A 21,005-nucleotide genomic window follows, 5' to 3' on the forward strand; every position below is an offset into this window, starting at 1 on the left:
AATAATATACGTTTATAATAGTAATGTAATACGTTTATAATTTATACATCCATTGGTATGGAAGTGCAGCAATTTTCAAAAGTTAAGAACGTTATTAAGATAGATTTTATAGTGAAGAAGTTCATAAACAGGAATTCCCTGAACGATCCTACGTTTTGTTTTCCTACATACGTGTATTCCAGTGAGAATTATGACTAATAACCAGAACTAATTCCTGATAAGTACAGATTTTCGAGATGATTCACATTTCGATCGCTATATAATATAATATAAAAATTCAAGCATGCTCTTCGCAAAATAATTCAACATAAAACAAATTCATTTTTGTATTTAAATCTAAGTAAATGCACAATAATTATAGACAATCTATTAATATGATCATATTAATTTAAAAGTGGTATAGAAATTTCAACATATACACTTTTCAAAAAAGAATTATATACCGAATAAATTGATAATTTATCGATCAAAATACGAAAATTAAATTGGAAAATTGTTTTAAAAATTGCAATACCACTCGATATTAAGAAGTGAAACGAAGATTCGAAGAAAAAGTGTAATGTTTCGAGTTGAAAATTTTCCATCCCCTTCACGACAACGGTGCATAATTTTACATTTCACTTTTACCAGATCCTATTCAGAATTTTAAACTACACGCTATGCATCTTCGGTCAGGTGCTCCCTAAATCTCGGTTTTTGCCAAGGATGAGGTAAGTGAAAAATACCAGGCTAAACGGGCCACCCTGTTTCCAAAGAGTGAAGGGAACGTGCACACGGTGCAGGTTTAAAGTACCGGCCAAAATCTCGTTGGATAACACCTTCATAAATCACTTGACTAAGGTAAATCAAGTGATCCTTATAGATCGGCATCTTACATGCGAACTAGGTTAATCGATGGAAACGAATCATGGACAGTCTGCATGTCTTTTCCTTTTTTTTCTCACTCTTTCTCTCTCTTTCAATGAATCAACTTGCTGATTCATTTCCTGTAATTATCATATCACTATTCCTTTTAAAGTGGATTGAACTAGTATTAGTATAGTTAATAATGTAATATTCACTTATTAACAGGTATTTTAAATAAACATTAAGATTACATTGGATATTATAGATGCACGTGTAATCTTCTATTTAGAATTTAGAGGTAAAATTAAATTGTGATACAAATATATGTATATTTGTTACACAGAATGTTAACGTTAAATTGTTATTTGAAATAATAACAAAATAATTACTATTATAAAAATGTATGCAGAATGTTTTCTTATATGGTGATTTAAATTTAAAATTTGTTTTAATATATTTAAAGTTAAAGTTACTCCATGTTATTCAATAATATTTTCGAGTGAAATGCTTAGTAAAGGGAAAAAATAAATTCAATAGAAATCTAACTTCTCACGAGTTATTAAAATTATCGTATCCCAATCTTTCTTTACATTGAAATTAAAAATCTTTGTTTAAAAAATACGTGTTCACTAACTAATTTTGAGAGAAAAAAACTTTGTTCTTCTAAATTATCGTATTCTGCGCGAAAAACACGTTATAAAAAAGACAAATTATGTAAAAATTATCTGAAACGACTATTGTAAATGGTGTTTTCCTTCTAATTGACAATCTATGAGTGCAAAAACTCGGTATTAAGAACTAAGAAATGAGAACTGTCTTTCTTCAACTGCCCCTTTCATTACAAATCAATTTTACTCATACAAAATTATTATTATTTTTTAATTATTTCATCTCTTATTTTCCCTTGCACAATATTAGAGTAAATTCGTTACAAATTCACTTAATTCTTCTCATTTAAAATAACATACACGACCGATATTTAACGAATATCAATATTACAAGAATCTCTCTTATTTTAAGAACAAACCGAATATCTCTTTTATTCTTTCACTTAAATTTAAAAATAAAAGATTATTATTTATTATCGTCGATTAATAAATAAATTAATATATATTAATGTATCAATGTGTATTTCGTCATTCTCGAGGAAAACCACATAAGAAAACTTTCCACTATCATTGTTTCCCTCTTTAGCTTCATCCTTCCCCCCCATTCCACCTACCTCTCGCCAATATTTTGTGCAACTTTTCCTTTTCTAACCTGCCGGAACAAGTTGCCGATTATTTCCTCACGAGGGAGTAAAGTCACGTAACGTAACCGATGAACCGAACTATTATCAATTTGAAGTTAAACGGAAACGAGGTGCAACGGCGGGGAATGCTCACGGCTGGCAATGAAAGTGGTTGAATTAAATGGCGGGCGTGAGGGGGTTGAATGGCACGAATTAAGATCGGTTACCGTGGAATATTTTCGAGGATGGCTCTCTCTCTCTCTCTCTCTTTCTATCTCTTTTCCGAATGAATTATTCATGACCTCAATGGCTGATTAATTGCACCCTTAAGCTCGAGGATTATCAAGATAAATGACGTCTGTAAAAAACACTTGTGGTATTAACGAATTCGACGAGATATCCCCCTTGCGAGGAGTGTGACAGTTTTCATTTTGTTTCAGGGGAAATTATTTACTCGATTATTGAGATTGAAAGGGTAAGTGGGAAGGGGAGGTGGTGATCGTATGGTCGATAACGGGATATAATATATAGCGTATGTATATTCGTGGAGTGATAGGGCTCTTGACGAGGCGAAATTTAATTAAATTGATTGAAATTGAATAAGAATTTGGAAAACGGGATTTTCGGTGTGTGATTAAATTGACACCCGCTCGTTCCGTTGTCTTTATTATAATTTAATTCCCTGCCTCTTTGTATCGAAATGTGCGAGACAAAAATAAGGAAAGATTTTAAAAATACGTTTTAAAATACTATTTAATTTAATTTATTCTTGATTGTTAATTTTAGTTTTTTTTTTACGCGTATTATATGGAAAGTTTCAGGCATGTTACGTCAATATTCAAAAAATATTCAGATTATATGTCAGATATTTAACAAATGATTCTAAAATATTCCATGTCTTCAGGTCTTGTAAAAGTAAGAAGGAATTCAATGTATTTCTTAATGATGAACGATCCTACAGAAGATTCCAGAAAAAAGTATAGAAAAAAATATATACATACATATTATATTATTCCTGGACAAACTGATAAACTCAACACCAAATTATCGTACTCAGAAAACAAAACATATTAACGTCACAAAATAACGTCATAAAATATTAATTTTCTTAGATAACTCTATAACCTTTTTTCCTTACAATGTAATATTTATTAATTATATTCGATTAGAAAAAATTATCTATACGCGTATATATACGTAGTCTTCCGATGATTCGTGTTCCGTGGTATTCAATTAGCAAGCAGTTTTTGCAGACAGTAATCAAATCGCAATTAAAACAGCGCTCCGAGCGAGAACTGCAACGCCAGAATTCAGGACGATTAAATGCTTACGAGCAGTATCTCACGGTGATTAACTTTTGATCCGCATCGAGTGTTGATTACAGCGCAGTGAGCATTGGTACAAAACGTTCATAAACGGGATAGAGCTCAATTATCGACAGCTTACCATCGGATTTCTACGTAGAATCGATATTTGTTTACGTTTGATACTTACATCATACGGTAACAAATGTTATTTCAGAGAAAGGGAAAATTGGCCAACTTGTCGAAACAATATTCTGGATTTTCCAAATGTGAATGGTTTCAGATAACAGAGCGGGAATATCTCGTGATGAAATAATCGAGTAACGCAATATCGTAGTAATGCAAAATAAATTCGGATCATTTCGATTGATATTCTTCAGCGCATGTACAATGACTCACATGTTTATTCTGAATTAGAAAAAGTAATAGAAGAGTCATCCAATGTAACGATTAAATTAGATAATATTCGTATTTGTAAATATGAGATAGATATATAAGAGATATATTGGTATTTGAACTGATATTTGTGAATTTATTGATTTATTTTCCTTCTTCATTCTTAAAAATTATTATTAATTTTATGTATATTTTACACATAAAAAATACTTGTTTCATTTTTATAAGTTTTTTTCAAACCTGAAAAAAATTCAAGGCTAATATTAAATTACCTGGCAAATTATACGAAACCAAAGATAGATCGATTCTGCTATTATTAAATATAAAATACAATGATCATTATCAATGAGTAATACAAGGCTAAATATGATACAAGAAAATTATTGTGGCAAAAAAAAAACTTATTCGAATTGCCAATATTATCCGATTACAATTCACATTTTTATCACGAAAAAGATAAATAAGTAATTAGTAATGTTGTATAATTCCAATATATTTCAGAATTCACTATCATTTTAAACAAGCTTTCTTTCATCGAGATTTAATCATTTATATATTTTCCCCCTGATTTCCTATTTTCGTCGTCTTAATTGGTTTTCATAAAAGCATTTCATAATTGCATTTTGTTCATGTGTAATATATATTTCATAGCATGGTCCACGGTTATGAGAATATATTCAGAAAAAGATTGTGCCGTTATTTCAGAATAATCCGATTGTTTTTCCCTTAATTTCAGGTGGCACGGTACGAGCCGATTAAATAGAACGATTTGATACATGTCAAATACGATAAAAAAAATATACATATACATATATATATATATTATTCCAGATCCGTTTAATTTTCTGGACCAAGCTAGTCGTCAACGTCCACCCCTATTTCTATTTAACTTTTATAGCCACTTAACCGCGAAAACCTATAAGCGACGGAGTAATTTTCCATTTGTTTCGGACAACCAATTGATGAGTCCCAGATTCTTCTTTGTGGTCCATTCTTTTATCTCGTACACTGGCCAGAAATTCATCGTATCGCATTGATTGCGGAAAAAAACTTTGTGACGAGACCATGATCTGTTTAAAGAGACGAATCGTTTTCCTCTCGTCTCACATTTGAAATCAGTTATATAGTGACTGTTTATATAATTAAATTAAATTATCTTTATTGCAATTGTTCAATAAAATCTATTCAGAATAAAATCTATTCCACTTTAGATAATTAAAAATAAATAATTGAAGATAAAAATGAATATCGTAAAATGGATATAAGCAATTTCGAAATTTAAAATTGATTAAATGTTAACATATTCAAAACATATCAAAAATCTTTCGAAATATTATTTACATCGATGCAGAAATTATATTGCATAATTTATTGAGTGAATACATTAAACTTGTTTGAATATATAATTATTTTCGTGCGTATTTTTAAGATTTTTTTAGAATCGAATATTTTATGCAACATTATCTACGTCATCTCATCAAGGTTACAGGACAACGAACCATAGTCAGTATATTTGTATAGTGATGCAATAAATCTTTCATTGAACGATGTTAAACGATATTTAAAATCATTCAATAATTTTATTTCGTACAATGGGCATCGATTTCACTCGATTCGATTGCGAAAAGTCAATTTATCATAATATCACACGTGTGTGATACACATAGCAGATTTACAATTCCGTGAAAAATTATTTGGTTCACGTTTGACATGACATTGATCACTTGTTGTTACATCATCAATTTTAGTTTCACCTATACAATACCCTACACGTGAACGTATTGTTCATTATACCTAATGATTTCTCGAAATCGCGAGCTGCGTTCTGATTCAGTGAATCGATCAGAATTTCACGATGCAATTATGGCATTGATTGCAATTTTGCAGAAAAGATAGGAAATATATTTTCTCTGTGTAACGTGAGACACAGTCCTTGGAAATCCCCAACAGCCAACACGTATTCTTGACGTCAGAGTCTGTCACGTCTTGACACGTCATCTCGAGATTTTCAAGGGGAATATAATTATATAGAGATCAAACTGGTTATCAAGATGTTTAAGAAACTTTTTATTAACTTCAAATTCGTGGCCGATTATAACTTTAACGTGGCTTTTAAAAATTCGTAAACAATTGTTGAAATAATATTTCTTTTTTTTTTTTTTTTTGATAAGCATATTTTTCGGTCACGTTAACGTGTTTTATACTAATTTTTCGATAATACATTTTTTGCATATTATCACTTGGTAACAAACGTAAATATTGAACGATGTAATAAAATTTATGATAAGCGTATCTATTTATGAGGAAATTATTTAAATTTCCTTTTATAATTTCCAAATAGATTATTATAAGAATTTAATAAGTGACGCTAAAAATAGATAATTTAATAAAAACTTTCCTTTAATGCTTCTAATTGAATTAATACGAAATTGATTGATCAACTGCGGATCAAAAAAGCTAATCTTATTTCTATTTTTAGAAACCATATATAAATTGGCTTCGATAGAATCGACCAGTATGTGCTTATCATCCCTTTATAAATACAATAACGTTTAATCGAACCATTCGATCCATTTCATCCCTCCAATTCTTTCAAACTTCCTATCAACCTTCTATCTTTATCCATCCTTCACCTTAAATCGCCAACACGCTAATGATCCGAAACTTTTCCCCATCGCCAAGATATCTGGCATTAAAGTTCGAAAGTTGATAATCACTTCCTATCTATCGGCTGAGAAACCAAACCGAACTAACCAAAGAAATACACACACACGCGAGAATATCGACACACCCATAGCGAAAATCCAAGGAAGATCCAAGAAAAAAATATTAACATCGACCAGATCTCTCCATACACTAAAATCCCCACTAAAATCTAAAATCAAAACCCCGTCCAGATATCCCTTTCGACTTCTCAACTCTCCCATTCCCCTTAATCGCATAAATTCTCAACAACAGGGTTGTCAGAGATTCTATTTATCGACGAGAGAGCCACCCTGGCATAAATACGTTCTTTTATTTCCCCGAGGAGAAGGTTGGGGGAGGAATATCCCGGAAACCTCCATTCGGAAACGTAGTCCTCTCACGATCGGACCCGGCTTGGTGATCACCGTCTGCCTCGGATTAATCCCTTCCCCCCTGTCACTCCCCCTCGTCCAACGGAAGCTGATGACATGCCTACGGCCAGACGATGCCTCTCCATCCTCTCCATAACGCTCCTCCTCCTCTTCCTCCTCCTCCTCCTTCTCCTCCTTTGCCTGCCACGATCCTTAAACGTTGGCCGCCGTAGATTAACTTTTGATACGCGACCCGCGAGCGCCTAGTCTCCGTCTAGCTGAGCCTCGATTCGCACGAAGCTGGGGGGGCCACGTTCCTTCCTCGCCGTCGATCTCCTTGCGCCCCGTCGATTATCAAATTTCTATTAGCGAAGGGGAGAATTATTCGTTGGGGGGCTGTGCAACTTGGCAACTTGGCAAAAGGCAATTCTGACAGCTGCAGGTAGCTGGATAGAACAAAAGATTGGGCACCGGTGCGCGAGCAGAGGAGGAGGGAGAATAAACGAGGAGACGTGAGTGCCGAGTAATCGTTAATCTTGTTGCCGTGGAGCAAAGGGAGAGAGTGAGAGAGCTGGGTGTAGATTTAATTTGAATTATGTAAAAAGTGTATCTTTCGAAATGGGAAATGGGTCTGGCTGTGAAGGCTGGATTTTACGATTGATTATTTGATGGTGTAAATCGATATTGAATAATTGAATGATGGAGGGGTTATTCGTTGGGAGTCTTGGGTTTGAAGGGGGTGTGAATTTTGAATGCAGGATTTTTGTAATGAATGTAGGTTTGTAGGTTTCTTTGATTCTTGCATACGAAATGAGCTTATCTTCTCTGTAAATGTCGAACTCGAGATGATTATATTTCCCGGGAAAATTGTTGTTTGCTGAATAATTAAAAGATGAATGAGAATGTAAATGATGGGGAAAGTATAATATACAGAATCACGTGATCAAAACTAACGCGACCAATCGTGATCAAAAATCAAATAAAACATTCATTGAACAATCCATAAATTGTGCGACACAGTATAACATTTGTAATTTTCATTATTGTATAATACATGTTCAAATAACTTCACGGAAAATCAGAATTCTTGGTCATACATATTATTAGAAGCGAAATTAACAAAAACTTTTAAATTATTTCAACGAGAGAACGTATTATTTCTTTCATTACTTACTTTTTAAAAGTTAAACGTTTATTTTTTCAATAGAGAAGAATTTTTTATGTAAGACGATGCATAAACAATCGGAATTACAAATCATTTAATTCGTTATTCATTATTCATCAATGTTGAATTCTTTTTTTTTTTTTTTTGTAAATAACCTAGGAAGAATCCAAGAAAAATTTCCACCAACTAAATCTTAATCAAAATTGAGATGACTCGTTCGCTTTGATTAATCGGTGTCATTAATTGAAATTCGAATGACGATTTTCTTCGACGTCTCACGTTGATCGATGAAACGTTGCGGAACCGGTTCAGATTACATTCGACGGAGAATACACGGATTGATGTGGTAACAAGTGCGATAAATTATTCGTGGTTTGCGTGAATTTTAGATCGGATTACTTTCTGTTGTAACCCCATCGAGTTTTAATTTCTTGATTTCTCCGGCTAATTTATGAGTATCCTGGTGGCCATTGGAAATTTATGCGATCTCGCGTGGCGATACAATGAGAGGCGAGTGACACGTGAAAGAAGATAATTAATGCTCGTGTTTCTTTCTCGTATTCGTCGTTATTTTCCCATTTTCGAACGAAATGGATCGAGATCCTTTAACAAACAATTACGTCGAACAGAATTTAATTAACAGAATTTGATTCTGTTTAAATACCAATCGTTATTTTGTGATAGTTTTTTCTTATCTTTGAAGAAGAGTTTGGAAATATCTATAAAATTTTCCTCTTTGAAATATTGATAATCTTTTGGTAAATATTAACTTGAAGCGTAGATATGTAAAGTAATTATAATCGAAATTGGATTTTAAACAAAAAAGGCTTCTCTTCAATATTGACGAATTATAATGATACAAAACTCGTTAAAAAAGAGATCGTTAAACATATATATATTAATGCGAAAATGTCTCTAATTTCAAACAATTTACAAAACCAAATTATTAAATTTCAAACAATGAATAATATTTTTACCTTTTGCAAAAGGACCGCCAAAACCATCTGCTCGCTTTTGACAAAATTAACATTGAAATAGGAAGATTATTTTTAAATTACAAATAACTTGTTTATTTTCGTAACAATTGAATTATAATTAATTAACCATGTATACGATACCTACAAAATTACAATTAAACATTAAAACATTAATTTTACCACAATAATACACCTAATTCAAGCATATATAGTATTCTTCAAATAATTTCATTTTAAACCTCTCATTTCCCCTTTTGTTTTTTTTTTTTTTTAATACCAGTTCTAACCCGTACGATTTAAAATTTAACGAAATTTAATCAAAGTTATTTCATCGAGCTCACAAAAGTCCGCGAGTTTCAAAAATTACGATAGGCGTATATTTAAACAACGAGAAATTCGCGAGGGGGGGGATGAATTGTTACGGGTTTTGCGCGCTGTTTTGTGGAGGAGATTTTTCGTCGCGGTGAGAAAGGGCGCGGAGAATGATCGTCCTCCCGTGCGAATTCCCGCCTTCGTGCAGCCTTCGTTACAATTAATTGCTATCTACACGCGATAAATCGCTGGGGTAGAGGGAAAACCGGCGCAATGATAATGTGAAAGCACGGGAGGATTCTAGTTTCTTCTTTGGGGAGGGGAGGCGTCGGTCATTGTATCGTCCAGGAAAGTTGAAAACTCTTTAAAATTATTGCCACCTGCCCTAACACCTGAGCGAGGATACACCAGATACACGCCTCCGTCTCTCGAATTTCAGATTTTTAAGGGAGATATCCGTGTCCTATCCTTTGTTGAAAGTTTTGCGAAGTGGTAGTTTGTGCTCGTACTTCGTTTCGATAACGTCACGTAATGCAGCGAAGTTATTTTTTTTTTTTTTTGTTTTCTTGTTGCAGTTTTGGAAAAGATCGTGTTGGAGATACAAGGAGATTTTGAAAAAGTAGTTGGACATTAGTTAAATGAGATAATTTAAAAAATTGGAAACATAGGATTAATAATAGCTATTAGAGCAAATTTTTTCAAAAAGAATTCATATTAATTGATGTTCGAGGGTTTTATTATAAAATTTAATTGGATATTTTCTCAAAAGGATTACTCATCTCGAAAGAAAAATTTCAAATTATATACGCTTATTTTATTCACTTTATCATTCTATAAAAATTAAGATAAATAATGAAATATCAATATTTAAAAATCCAAAACTCTATTACACTATTTTCAGATTAATTCATACACATAAAGTACCCATTAAATCACATACATACATACACAAAAAAAGAATTTAGCACGAGATCGTGTAAATGTTTCTTAACTCTTGAATGTTTCTTCATGTAAACGAACAAACTTCTCCTACGCGTTAAATTTGCGCAAAGAGAGAGACAGAGAGTGAAAGAGAGAGAGAGAGAGAGAGTGAAAGAGAGAGAGAGAGAGAGAGAGAGAGAGGGAGAGAGAGAGGCGGTGAAAAGACGGGCTGAGATTACACAGTTTTGGAAAAGCGTGGGTGAATAAGGAGATCGTATTTGTTTCTTTGTTATCACGATTCGCGAAATTTTCTTCTTGGCCGGTGGCTGGATTATTCGTCCCGCGGAAAGTTTGAATTTAATTTCCCATCTGGAACAATGGCCCTGCGCCGCGTAATGGCGTTCGAGATTCGTGTGCTCGATTCTGTCGCGCCACACGATTCGAGGCTTTGTATTCTCCCCTGACTCGTATCCGCGATAAAAATGATATTGTCCTCGTGCTTTCGTCGGTGACCAGAGTTTCGGAAAAAAAAAAAAAAAAGAAAAAAAAGGGAAAAGAAAAAAAAATTCACCATAGAATTCGAATTCAACGAGAAACTGCACCTTCGTAAATTTTTATAGCGAATCGTAAAAGCAAGAACTTTGAGGCGACCTTTATTGCAACACTATAACGGAGATTAAATCTTTCGTTGCACGACTGTACGCATACAGTTTGTGCTGCGAAAGTTGAACAGAACTCGAAAATATCCTTGAATCATAATATTCGTTCGTTTAATGCGGTAATGAGAATTTGCTTGTAAAGCCGTAATGCGTATAGTGGATTCGAATATGGCGGATCTAGGGAGATGCATCGTACCAACTGTGAGGTCATAAATAACTCGTTTAAAAATTATGCGAAGACAGGAAAAGACAATTTCGTGTCGTTTTCGATCAAAATATATTGTCAAAAAGAGTATTAAACGTTGGAAAAGATGAATTTCAATCTGGCGAGCTAGTAATTTGATAAATGTAAATTCGAATTAATCCTAGAAAATCGTTTCGTAAATGGATACGTTTCGCGTGGATTTTGCGCGCAATTGCTTCCCGTTTAAAAAATAATTAAAAATTGATCCGCAATGCGTTATGAATCTATTTTAATTATGGTGAACGTATCGTTGCGTATCGTGGCCGTGTTTTCGGCTTCTAAATAGTAGTACGCAGCCATTGTTGGCGCAATTTATGATCATGGTTTTCATTTTAGTCGGAATTAAATTTTCAATCGACTTCCCCGGTTTCGACTGATAAATTATTGAATTATAAAGTAAGCGTTTTATCAGGCTTGCAGTGTTACCGTATAAACGATATACATACGTATATTTAATATCCTTTCTCGTTGATGTTGAGTAAAATAAATTGCATGGAATATTCATGTTTGGATAATACTCAGATGAAGTTAATGCTTATGATTAAATTTCCATGATAAATTTCCAAGAATAATGCTTTTTCTTGAATGATTTTTATGATTTCGAAATTTGTATTTCATAATTAAAGGATTCAGTAAAAAAGTAATTCCAATTTTTCATTTTCTTTAATAAAGTGATCAACTCGTGAAGTTATGTTATATTTTACGGTTGAAATTGGATCTGCGAGCGTTTCAATCTCTCATTTTTACAAAATTAATGTTACTTTAACGATTGCGAGAAAAACGTATCATTAGCTCAACATTCATTGTATTTCTGTGTTTAACATTTATTAATTTCTGAATCATCGTGAAAATTGCATAAATTATCATAACATGAATACGAAATCATATGATGCAAAACACTCGCTTAAACAAATGTAAATGTGATGTATCAGCAATATTATATTTTTTTTTTATTTTTCATTGTCTAATGGTTATCGATCATGGTTAACAGGTGATGTTACTGTGTCATCGATATTTCAAACTCAAAAAAACAATTGCCCAATTGATCGCATTTGATTTCAATGGATTGGATGAAAGAGGTTAAACAAGAAATAATTTAAAGCTATAAACGATATTTTGATTTCTTGAAAAAGTTATATAAAATATATAAAATAATATAAATTAAATAAATATAAAATAATTATATCCTTTTGAAACAACTTGTTACAACAAGATAGAAATGCAATAACATTTTCGATTGTTCGTTTTGCGAGATACACTGGCCCTATAATCCTTTGAATTTTCAATCATACTTTGCTCATCAGTGATGTTTGAGAGAAATTCTATACAAAGGATAAAAATCTTTTAAATAGAAATTTAAAATATACAGAAATTAAATAAACGTTTCAAAGAAAGCTTTTTAAATTTCAATTTGAAATCTATTGTAGACTTTAAAAATTAAACCATTTGTTTCTTACATGATAATTTCATTAACGTATTAGTTATAATTGATCCACCAAACATGCTCTCTCTTTCATTTTTCGCATAATGATAGAACCATAAATCGTCCCAATCTAAAATATTATTTTATATCCAATTTCAATCCTACTGATCCAATAATGAAAAATGTTGATAAATATTAATGTAATGACAAGAGAAATCCAATCATTAATTTTATTTCTTTCAGAATCCACGGAATAGTGAACAATTTACTAAGCAAGAATGCGACTTGTGCTACTTATGATCGCAAGCTTTAATTTTCTTTGGATTTTGTCCGTCCATACCTATCCAACAAATGGTATGAACGTGATCTTGAATAAAGATTTCTTATACTTTCCCGACCAAGCAGAATATGTAAAGCTCGCCACCAAATGTCCTGAGAATATGATCCTATGGCCAGGAACTCGTCGATGTTACAGAGAGGGTGAACAAGGTCCCTGCAATATCGATAAAGTTTTAACCTTTGATCGGAAACTATGGAGACCTGTTTGTTCATATGAAGCAATACCGGAATAAGTAGCAAGATTGATCGTAAAATAAACTATTACAGATAACTGTTGTTACCAACTGGACAGAATTCTTCAAAAGATGGCAGCAGATAGCCGGAAGTCTTCCATGAGATATTTTGAAAGATATCTTAATTTAAGGATATAAACTCTTTATTATAATTTTATATTATAAAATGCAAATAATTTTTAAGGATTGTTAGTTTTTATTTTATTATTAGAAAATTGTTCTGTGATATGCCGAATTAAATCAATATATCATTAAGTGTACGTAAAATGTTTCTTGAATTTAAGAAATTTAATAATTTTTTACTGTATGATAATTAAATTAAATTAGATCATTTAGAAAATTAGATATTTATTTATGAAATTCTGGCTTTACTTAATTTCAATTTGTTAAAGCCAGAACGTATCAGCTCAAACCTAAGCTTTGATTATCGAGTTACGAGTGCTGGAAGAACTACTCAAATCTTAAAATTTGGGAAAATATGAATCTTCTGATTGAGACTGACTAAGAGAATAGATCTTAAAATGAATGAAATTTGAATTTTAAATGAAATGATCATTTTAAACTAGAGATATTGTTTAACTTTAAATTTACATAATGATATTATAATTATCGTTAATTTCCAAATATTTATATAACACTATGCCATATACTTTAAATAGTTTTTATAATGCATATAACATTCATGTTGGAATATTATTAATTGTTAATCAGTTTGATTAGTTTTTATGATATAATTGAATTAAATTAAATTAAATTTTTGACTAGAACGATAAAAAAAGAAAATATACTATAGTTTAATATATTTTACATTATAATTTTAAATTATAATAAATAAAATTGCAAATATCACATATGTAAATTATGATTAGTATTAATTGCAATTGCATAATTTATATATCTGATACAATTAATGAAACATTAGTATACTTAGATTATATAATTAATTATAAAGTAAAAGAGCATATTATTTTTACAAATTTTTTGCTATTTATTTTTTCTAAAACTATATTCTGAAGAAGAGGAAAAAAAAAATTAAAAAAAAACTAACAAAACTAAACAACCAGATAAAATTACAATCGATTATTTTTCAGGCAAAAGAATTAAATGATATAGAGAGATATATTGGATAACAAACAATAGTAATTTTTTTTTTATTTTTTTTCTAATCAATTTTTATTTAATCCATCAAAGTACATCAAAAGCACGTTTCGGATAGGTACAAAAGTGACGAATCGATCAAACTTTTAATGAGAAAATTTTAGAATTGATATTCTTCCTTTTTTTTCAGTTTTCTATAAAATTGTGTTTAAATTGAGAGTTATTAAAAGTTAATTCTTTTATATAATTGACATAAATAGTTAATGGAATCCATATGAACAAATTTGAAATCCTTATATCTTGGCAATGATCGAAATATTAATAATTATTTCCTCTATTTTCTAAATATTTTAATGACATATAACATATTTCTTTATATATTAATTAAATATGTGAATACATTTTTGCTGTATAAAAATCCATGGTCTAATCATGATGATATCATTTTATTAAATATTTTTTTAAAAATACACCACTACTGTATAATATAAATTTAGTTATTATTTTTATAATTAAGTACATTTTTGTAATTATAATTATGGAAAAATTTTACACGTGTGAATAATTTTTCGAATAAAAAGATATTCATTATTTCAATTGTTTTTTCTAGATGTTCCTCTAGATGTTCTAGATGTTTAAAACGTGCCACTTGCGATTAACATTAAAAGGAGAAAATTATCACAACATCGATGTACTCGTAAATGTGAATATCTTATTAATGTCAATCCTTTTCGATGAATTTATATTAAAACGTTTCACGGTGGTCTCGTTATTTTATATCGAAATATTTTATATCAAATATATGTCGAAAATGTAATTTTCATTTTTTCACTTTATTTTTTATCATTGAAAAAATAAATGCAATCAAGCATAAAATATATAATTGATCGATAGACAGTTATCAAAATTATACCAAATTATAATTATCTTCAATATTTTTTTTCAGATATTTTAAAAATTTTATTTTTAACGATCATACCTGTCCCCCATCCCTCAAATCAAGTATTATCTTATTGGAATTTGATGCTTTACAATTTCTTTCCCTCTTGTTTCATTATCGGACTACGCGTCCCGAATAACGAGATGTCTACGATTAACCTTATTTTAAGAATGATTGCTACCGGATAATAGGCTCGATAATCTCATCGGGCTTTCGATCTTGAGTGTGGTGCGCGTACAAACAAGATACAATCGAGTTTACTCTGCACGATCCCCTGGCGCATTTCTATCTAGAGACACCAATACCCCTGGTGTGATATAGTCTGATCGAAATGTACTTTCTTCCCTGCTACGATTAATTGTTTGCTTATTTTGTCCTTCGATCGAAAAATTAAGGGTAATAAATCAACGAATCGTTGTATGGAATCGCATTAATGGTATATATCGCATAACAGTTAATACCAAATGTTTCTTTATTTTTTTATTTCGTGTATTCATTTTATTCAATTCGATATAGATAGTATATTTTTTTTTCTGTGTAACGAATTGAATTTTGAAACAGTGCGTTTGTTTAAATTTTCACTGTTTAATGAAATATTTTGTACGTAAATAATTTACGAAAATAAATTGTTTGGGATTACTTACAAATATAATTTAAAAAATTGAAGGAAAATTTCTATTTTTACCGAAAAATTAATTGTTGATTCGTTTTTAAGAAGGAAGGATAGGAAATTTAATATTATTTTTAGTAATTCAATTTAATTGCAATCTTTCTCTTCTAATTATTTTCCCATCGTTATGGTTTTAGAAAGTAAATGTGACGCATACGAGCTGTCAGTCAACGTGTGCACCTCATATTAAACCACCAGAATTCATGTAAAGGGTTAAGCTGCCACAATATCAGGTTTTATGAAAGAAAATCTTGAAACGAAAGTGTTTTATATTGAATTATTTTAAACTATTTATTAATTAAATTATTGTATTTTTTTCGTACTAAATTATAGATGTATCCATTTAAATTTTTATCGTTTGAATGAAAGTATCTTCTTATTTACATCGTTTTATTAGACCATATATTCATGCGTTTCATATTTTCACATATCAAAGGATATATTCGCCTCCACAAAATTATTAATTCGAGAGGCTACTATATTAAGGTATTAAAGCCAGAATTCTCTGTTATTTGAGCAACTACGGTTGGTACTCTATTTTATTGAAATTGACGTATTTACCGTTATTAAAATGAAGTAAATACTGCTTATTCAAATTATCGCATCACTTGTCATCAAATTTTCTCATTTTATAATTTACATTTTAAATATATATTTTCAATTATTTTACAAATTGCATTTAAACTATTTAAATATAAATTTATCCATTACTTAATTACACGAAGTTGTTGTTGAACTTTACCGCTTTAGATTAGAATACTTTTAAATATTACTGAAACTGAACTGAAATTTTTTTTTCACTCAAACGTATTATTTCTCACTTTTATTATCATCCTGTACTAAGAAAGATTTTTGAGACAAATTCTAGATAGAAGAAGCTTCCCCTCGAGATCCGTATAATTCACGTATCGTGTGCACTCTTTAAATCACGCACTCCTCTCCACGTCATTCGGCCTGGTGAATTCTCGACCAAGAGCTTACAATCGGACTTTTCGCTTCGGGGACGTGGCGCTTTTTTCCGCCGCGGCGAGATTTAAATCTTTGGATTAAAAGGGAACGGCAAGAAATGTATGGAGATGTTCCTTCTGGCACGAGCTACGATCTCTATACCTGCTTATCCATTTGACTCGGTTTGCAGGCGGTCCATGATGGAATTTGTTTTCCGGAGGGAGCTAAATCGTGTGCAGATTCCGCCGGCCTGTGTTACGACCTGAAACAAATGTAAGCCATTGGATTACCGAAAAGCGGCGGTCGGACGAGCCACGAGGTGTTGGCTCGTGTTGAACCAGCCACTCCTTACCCGTTAACTCCTTCTCCTACACGGATGTACACTTGTCTGAATGATTCCAGAAGAATTTCGCCACCACGTTTTCAAAGTAATAACGTTGGCAAGCAGAATTAGTTTTTTCAATAAATTATTTTCGAAACTTACTTCTGTATTTTTTTGTAAACAGCTTAGATACGACGACTCAATTCGATGAAATCGTGTGTTTTTTACAGCTTGTGTAATAATTACACCGATTTATATATTATATTATCGACGTGAAAGATGAAAAATACATTTCGTATCCGAGGAACTGATTGAACGAAATTAATATAATTTCAAACCTAGACAATTAGCACGTATAATCACGCATTCGAATCGTTTATTAAGCCGTAAAAGTCGGGGCGAATCTCCGCTCCGTACAAGGATTTATGCGGGGGAGGAAAGAAGTAGGGCGCTCACAATGCGATCGTTTGTCACGGAGTGCTGTCGTCGGGGCGGTTTTTATATCCTCGCATTGGCGACGACAACACGCGGCTCAACTCGTGGGAGGGGAGACAGAGTTAACGACGGAAACTTAGTCGATTCCTTGCGCGAAACCTGTGCAGTCTACGAGACATCCCCCGTTTGACTAATACGATACAGGGATTCTAAGATTTATGGGATGTCTGGTCGACGGATCATCCGATCGAGCGACCATCTGGATTGGAAAATGGATTTCGCAGAGGGTAACATCTCTTCTCTTCTTATTTTTTTTATATTTTCAGTATTAAATTCAATAAATACTTGACGTTATATCATGCTATTTTCGATACTTTATTTTTATGTCGCAAATATTTTATCCTAACATTTCTTCTAATTCCTTCCAACCAAATCAAACGATATCCCAAATTCCTCAAACGTTTGAACATGTCACTTTTTTTACTTGGAATTCGTAGAAGGAAGGCGCGAGAGGTATCATACCCGTTACATTTTCATCTTCTTTCAATCCGTATCGGCCGTCACACGTTTCTCAACATTATAAGCACCGGTGGCAGAGACAGTTGGGCACACGGGCGAGTTAGGGCAGGCTGGCGCGCGAGGAGAGCGCCTACAAAACGGTTGTCCGTGTCAAGTACTTATGCGCTTCTTTTTTGCTAAATACATTTCAATATCCGACGAGGGTGCGAGCAGTCCTTTCGAACGCTTTGTACCACCTTCAACAGCGACAAAGACACACGTACATATATATATACATACATATATATGTATATATATATATACACGCGAGACGCGGGGGTGGATGAAGGAAAAGTGGGCGGAAAGGGGTAAAAAGGGCGACAGGAGCTGCAATATTCTTGGCTCGCATTGTACGTGTCCCATAAGTTGGCAGCCGAGCTCCCTCTCAGCGACAGCTTGACAGAACATACGCTCCTTCCCGCTCGAGAACGTTCCGTCCTCCTTCCTTTCTAACCCCAACTTTCACCTCTTCCTCCTCTCCTCTCCCTCCACGCGAGCTTCCTTTCGTCGAGCCTTCCTTTCGTGCTCGAAAATAAAAGTTTATAAGGTGCCGCCTGCACGTGTGTATGCGTCTGTGCGTGTATATGAGAACCGTATACAAGCTCACACATATACATATATGGAAAACGCGCGGAAAACTCGATATATATATATATATATGTCTTCGAAAACGGGAAAACTCGGTTGGGTTGACAAGGAATGATCGTGGAGGGGAGAAGGCGGGGGTGCAGGGAATTGGGTGGATCAGGTTTGCGCAGAATGTGTGAGAGGGCTAGCTGAGAGGGGAACGAGAAGAGGAGGAGACCACGTGCAGAAATAACGTTCGTGTTTTTGATTTGAGGCACGTAACCGAACCACATTGAAATCAGATAGGGGCGCGAGAGAGGACGCTAAACTGGCTCCGGGGGTGGCTACGGCGAGCTTGCTACGAAGGGAATACCTAAACCGGTGGAAGGGGAGAGGCGTTAGACGGCCAGACACCGAGCTGTGCGCGGAGGTGTGGGTGGAAAAGAAGGTGAACGGAAGACAGGCATGGAAGAGGGTGGGGGTGGGTTAGACGGTTCTCACAACGGGTGAAACGTGCCACTTTCCACGGATTTTTCGAATAAATCGGCGGCGTGTGGAGTGCGCGCAGAGTCCTCCGCTATAACCGGGACTCTCACCGCTTTGGCTCTCCCCCTCTCTCCTCCTCCCTCTCCTTTGGATTCGTGTTCCGTAATCCGGATGGGCCTGGTTCTCGGGCGGCGCGGAAAGCGTGGTGGAATAGAGTTTGGAGCGGTGAGAATCGCGTATCCCGTGAATCAAACTGTTCCTTCCACAGATTATTTTGTATTCGTTGTATTCGAGTCTTTTTTCTCTTCCTCTTCTTCTTTTTCTTGGTTGGGAGGGGAAGGAAGGTTTCGAGGGATTGGTACTTCGACGATAACGTTTCAGTTCCGCTTAACCCGACGAGGAAAGATTCTTCCCTTCTCCTCGCTGAATATCCACTCACTCAGGAAGAAATTGCTTCTCGCAATTTTCGCGCGTTTACGGGATCTTTTTAAATGGTAATAAAAATTGTTCGCGAATTCCTCGAAGCTCTGCTCGGAATTGGTGGATTCTGTGTTCGATGCTCGACCGAGCGAGTTATCCTATACGTATTTTTCTCCTTTTTTTTTCTAATACCAGTAATTTTTAAAAATCGTCCGTAAATTTCGTAATAATTTTTTACAGAGGATGATTTTAAAAATTGATCTTTATATATGCCTTAAACATTTTTTAATATCTTCAAAAAGTCACAATTCCGCGTTCAACAACAAAGTTATAAAGACTGTACTATAAAAGCCGCAAAGATAGATAAAGAATCTCCAGCTAGCGAAATTCGCGCAGGGAACAATACCTTGCCTTTTTTCCGTTTCTCTCTTCAACACCTTCTCCCCCATGTTCAATTCCGCCTCTTTTCTTCCACCGAGTACACCGCCCCCCCTCTCGCACCTTCGAACGCGCTTTGCGCCATATTTCAAACGTCATATTAGCAAGGACCATGCGTCTTCCACGGGTAAAATGTCTATGCTAGCGGCAGGCTTGCCGCCACTACATCACATGGCTGGCCTCCCCCTCGGCGTATCGTGTCACCTTGCCAGCTCGCCACCAATTACACATTAATGCGACGTCGCGTTATCCGGAGACGATGTGCGAAACGGAAAGGGGTAGGAGATAGGAGGGAGATCTCCAGAGACGATCTCCTCCCTCCTACGATCTATATTAGTCAATTAACCTACTTTCGCCGGCGTCGAAACGATTCGATCAGGGTGCAAAGATAACACAACGTTTCCTATGATTCCACCCTCATCTCCGATCCGTGCAACCATCGGACGCCACGAGTTTCATTAGAAACGATATCTTGGCCCGTGGAAAATCTGTACGTGTCGCGTCGGTGAACCGTTGGATCGGTAAATTCTTTCCAATGTATTTTGCACGAGGGGAGGATATATATCAACCCTTTCTGGATTGGATGCGAGAGATAGGCGTTTGCTATTTTTTTTTCTTTTTAAGAAAAATGTATTTTTGTTTATTTAGGAAATGTACGTTTTTGTGGTGTTTTTGAAACGAAGAATGACTGGTATCGTGATATATATCGTGATATTGGAAACTTGAATAATCTCTGGATCTTAATAGCATCGATTTTAGATAGTTAATATAGAATGAAGCTTAAATCGTGATTCGTAATTCATAAGGGAAAGGGATTGCTCTTCTTTTCCCTCCTCGATACACGAAGCAAATGCTGCGATTTACGTTTTACAATTTTTCTTGCAAAAGTAAAGCAATAGGAAGATAAAGGAATGAAGATGAAGACGGATAAACAGCAAAGCGACAAGAAACTTCCTTTCTTACGTAGTGAATTTGCAGTTGGTTGAACGGTTTGAAAAATATCGCTTTGTCCCGGAA

At 33.7% G+C, this 21,005-nt stretch overlaps 1 long non-coding RNA gene across 2 annotated transcripts; it reads left to right on the forward strand.

The window, feature by feature from the left end:
• The first annotated feature begins 3,112 nt into the window (after nt 1–3,112).
• On the forward strand, nt 3,113–14,795 carry LOC133666653 (uncharacterized). Of its 2 annotated transcripts, XR_009831066.1 has the most exons (3): nt 3,273–3,579; nt 3,665–7,345; nt 12,778–14,795. It is a non-coding gene; the product is annotated as an uncharacterized LOC133666653 (long non-coding RNA). The 2 variants fall into 2 exon arrangements; XR_009831065.1 differs by having other exon boundaries at nt 3,113–7,345.
• The last annotated feature ends 6,210 nt before the right edge of the window (nt 14,796–21,005 follow it).

Source organism: Apis cerana, linkage group LG9, assembly GCF_029169275.1.
Source record: "Apis cerana isolate GH-2021 linkage group LG9, AcerK_1.0, whole genome shotgun sequence".
Taxonomy (NCBI): domain Eukaryota; kingdom Metazoa; phylum Arthropoda; class Insecta; order Hymenoptera; family Apidae; genus Apis; species Apis cerana.